Source organism: Apium graveolens, chromosome 7 (assembly GCF_009905375.1).
Source record: "Apium graveolens cultivar Ventura chromosome 7, ASM990537v1, whole genome shotgun sequence".
Taxonomy (NCBI): Eukaryota; Viridiplantae; Streptophyta; class Magnoliopsida; order Apiales; family Apiaceae; genus Apium; species Apium graveolens.
The window spans coordinates 133,378,554-133,383,557 of record NC_133653.1 but is presented as its reverse complement, the minus strand read 5'-3'; positions in this window follow the sequence as shown (position 1 = coordinate 133,383,557).

Genomic DNA, 5,004 nt, shown 5'->3' with positions numbered 1-5,004 from the left:
AACAGGATAAAAAGGATTTAAATTAAAGGATTATAAGAGAGGATCATAGAAGGAATACAATATATTGAGAAAGGTTAAGGGAACCTAAGTAATAAGATCCCGGGTATGATCCCTCAAACGATAAACGAGAACGAAAGATAAGCGAACCGTAAAACAAATAAGTGACCAAGAGACAAGCTTGTACAAGAAGCCAGGGATTGTGACATCATCAAACCACAAGGTGTGGACAAGTGGGAGCATTATGACATGTGCAAGGTGACACAAGCATGACATGGGAAGGAAGGAGGTGTGGTGGCTTTTTAACCACACAAATTCAAGGGCAACAAGGTAATTAACTAAATCAAACAAAAAAACAAGCCAACCAAGCCAAGCAAAATCATTTTCATCAAAATCAAAAAGAAACCAAGGCATGGTTCATCATGCTCTCGGCTTTTACTATTGCAAATGGGCAAGAATTTAAAAACTCAAGATCCAAGCCTCCTAAATTGGTGAGTTAATTCCCTAATCATCTTCATGCTTAGTTAGGGCTATATCATGAGTTTTAGCCATCAATTCCTTCTCCATCTTCTCCATTTAATCAAAGAAGAAGACTATGAATAGTGTTTTCAAGTTTTTAACTTGAAGTTTTTCTTGTTTATCTTGAAGATCCAAGCATTCTTAAGACTTCTCAAAGCTTCTTAAGGCTTCCTAGCTCCTCCCACCACTTCAAGGAAGGTATACCATCTCCAAACCCTAGATTCCTATATAGTATAAGATGATTTTGATTAGTAGGATGATATTGTAGCTTGTTGTTGTGATTAGAGTTTGGGATTTGAAATGGTAGTGAAATGGAATGGTAAATGTTGTGGTTTTGATTAAAAGAACTTAAGTATGATTAAAGTTAAGCTTAGGCATAAGTATGAATGATTAAATTGAATTGGTTGGGGTTGTTATGATGTGATGAGGATGGATGTTGGTTGTATGTTGGATTTGAGGTTGATTTGGAATGGGTTTGAATGGTTTAAAATATTGGAAATCGCATAAACATAGCCGTCGTAACGTCCGATTTTCTTTGGACTGTTTTTGTGCATAGCATTAGGACCCGAGAACCCCCTGCTAGATTATGACCACTGCCATGTTTAGATAGCTCATGTTACGAGCTTCATTTTGATATGTAGTTCGTTCGATTCCGATGCACGGTTTAGGAGAAACGACCGTTTCAAGTAACGGCGTTTCGCGAACGAAACTTTTCCCTCGCCTTACTTTGAAACATAGGTTAAAGACAAAAAAAAAGGGTTAATTAATGTATGAAACATTTATGGTAAGTGTGTTAGGCAGTTGGTAAGACACTCGCGAAGGAATCGCCTTAAAACTCGTAAAGGTTAAATTATTAAAAATGGTGGAGCCGAGGGTACTCGAGTGACTTAAGTGAATCAGTAAGCGCAAAATAAGCGTTAGAGTCTAAGTTAGTTAAAGTATAGATTTACAAGTGACTTTGGTTTAATTCCAACTTACTTGTTGTTTATAGGTTACCAAACTCGTCCCGAGCCATTCGTAACCCTCAGTCGCTCAGGCAAGTTTTCTACCAGTTATAACTGTTGTTGTGATGTATATATGTATTTGCATTATCTTGCGATAGATGCATGTTGGTTAATTAGCAAATGTTGCAATATATTGAAGCATGCTGCTATGGTATATATATATGCATGTCTGTTTCGTATTCCTTCCATATATATCTGTTGATTCAGTTGATAATACCTATGCTAGAGGATAGCGGTAATTTACATATACCCTTAGTACAGGGACCCAAAGGTGAAAATATTTTCTAAAACCGGGAGTCGAGGATCCCGAGTAGATTTTGTATATATGGATATAAATATATATATATATATATATAAGGTCATAGTTTTCAAAACTATTAATCGAATAAGGTTTATTCGATAACTTCAACTTTATTTTATTAATGAATATTATTTTGAATATTCATTCGAGGACTTTTGACTCCTTTTATTATTTATTGAATATTATTTGAATATTCATTCGAGGACTTATGACTCCTTTTATTATTTATTGAATATTATTTGAATATTCATTCGAGGGCTTATGACTCTTTCATATTATTTATTGAATATTATTTGAATATTCATTCGAGGGCTTATGACTCAGTTTATATTATTTAATGAATATTATTTGAATATTCATTTGAGGATCTATGACTCCGATTATTTGCTGAGATATATTCTTTATTTTATTAAAGAATAAGGTGTCAATAATCAAACTTATTTTCGATTATTCAAATAAAGATAGTACTTTCATATAAGTATATCTTTGGTTATTTAATACTCGTTTCAAGTATAAGTTTTAATACTTCTACTTCAATTATTTTTATAAAGATTATTCTTTATGGGAATATTATTTAAATAATAATATTCAGTCATTTTCTAAATATTCTGGGGACTGATTTACTTCATTAAATCAGCTTTACTCCAAACACTCTATAAAGTGTTTTCGAGTCTTCAAAATGATTTTTAAAAGTTAGAGCGGATCCCAAAACTCATTTTTATATTTAAGATCTTCCTTTTTAAGGGGATTTAAATACTCGCTCAAAACCTGAGGGATCCGGCTCTGTGGTGTATTTTATATTCGCAACACGGTTGCAGTTTTGGTAAATGAATTAATTACTTACCCAACGTTCGGGAAGTAAGTCCATCTATTGAGTCGGCATAAGCAATATGGGCTCAGTGGGCGTCCATAATAGTGTAAGTGGCTCAGTGGGAGTCCATCAAATGCATAAGTGGCTGAGTGACAGTCCAGCATAAGGTCCTATTGCGACCAAGGGTGATGACCAGTGGGGAATTCGTCCATCTACTAGTAGAAAAGGTTACTTATGGGTATCTTTGCCTGATCAGCAAGATATCTGGTTTATGCCAAATTCTTTTCCTTTCCAAATTTATTGGATATTTCAAACTCTATTCATACTTTACATGACAGAGGTTTTCAGGAAATTGTATAAAGAAGATGTAAATTTGGATATATATATATATCAGAACTTAATGAAGTATATCATGACTTTATTTCCTTTAATAATATTTCAAAGATTTAATCTATTCAAATCTTATTTTGTAGTCTCATCTATGTGATGAACCTTTGAAACTGATTATAACTTGAACGGGGGTAGTTCAAGTAGTATTTGGGAAAGATATAAGTATTTTGGGGTATCTTGTAACTTCATCTTTTAAACTTATATCTAGTTAATGATTGTCTTATGAATGACAAAGATTTTCAGAAAAACGTTGAGACAAGGTTAGATATATGAGATCACATTGCAACGATATTTTTTTTATACAGTTATACACTGGGACTTTGTGTATATTATGCATGGAAGAGGACTTCCAATATTTTGAAAAGTATATATGTATATATATACTGAATATTTTGCGACTTCATCGCATTAAGATATCAAACTTGGTTCATTTCTTTTGACCAAGACTTTCATGAGTATTATGAGTAGGCTCATTTATTGTAAATCATTATACATATTATTTTGGTGGGCTTGCTGCTCACCCTTGCTTTATTTCTTCATCACACAACAACAGTTAGGAAAGATGGCCAGACTCCAGCAGACCCAGCGCAAGCGCGTGGGAAGCGTCCCGCGTCTTCCCGTTGATGTTGTAGCTGCTATAGCTGCAGAGGTAGATCTATTGTAGATCAGACCATCTACTTTTGAGAATCAATTATGTATAATTATAACTTGTGGCAGATAATGGCAATTAACTGTAAATTTATCAAGTAATCATTTTGGGTTGTAATAACTTTTAAATTGTGGATTGAAAGACTTGTACTTATTTAAATTTCATCTATGAGACTATAACGGGTTGTGGTGTGTGTTAGTGTGGGGTCACAGCTTAAGGTTATTTATTATTAATTAAGTGAAGTGATATTGTGGAAAGAAAGACCGTGACGACCCGGATCCCCGACCCCGGATCTGGGGGTGTTACAAGCAACAAAGTGGTTCTCATTGGAGTGAGAAAATGAAATGTGTACCTAGATGACCTCAACTCATCAAATGCAGAATATGTTACTTGTCTTCTCAGTAAAGCAAGTCAAGATGAAAGTTGGCTATGGCACAAGAAGCTATCCCATCTAAACTTCAAGACCATGAATGAGCTTGTAAATAAAGAACTAGTTAGAGGTATTCCTCAAGTGGAGTTCTCTAAGGATGGACTGTGTGATGCTTGCCAAAAGGGAAAATAAATCAAAGCATCTTTCAGAAAGAAGCTTGATTAAACAATTGAAGAACCTTTGCAACTGCTACACATGGATTTGTTTGGACCAGTCAATGTGTTGTCTATCTCAAGCAAAAGATTTTGCCTAGTAATTGTAGATGATTTCTCAAAGTTCTCTTGGACATATTTCCTAAAGTCTAAAGATGAGGCTAGTGAAATCACTATCAATCACATAAGGAAAGTCAACAATCATCCTGATTTCAAAGTTAGAAGAATCAGGAGTGACAATGAAACTGAGTTCAAGAATTCTGTTATGAGAGTATTTTATGAAGAGAATGGGATTATGCATGAGTTTTCAGCAGCAAGAACTCCACAACAAAATGGAGTAGTAGAAAGGAAGAACATATCACTTATTGAAGCTGCAAGGACAATGCTTGAAGAATCAAAGTTACCTACATATTTCTGGGCTGAAGCTGTAAATACTGTATGCTACACTCGGAATATTTCTTTGGTTAATCAGGAAAAATGCATGACTCCCTACCAATTGTTCAAGAACAAGAAGCCAACTCTAAACTTTCTTCATGTCTTTGGCTGCAAATGTTATATCTTGAGAAATCAAACTGATCAGAATGGGAAGTTTGATGCTAAAGCAGATGAAGGAATTTTTATTGGATATGCTGTTGGTAAAGCATACAGAGTCTACAATCTGAGAACCAACATTGTTATGGAATCAATACATGTTATGTTTGATGATAAAAAGATTGAAACACTGCAAGATGGAGATTACCATGAGAGCCTC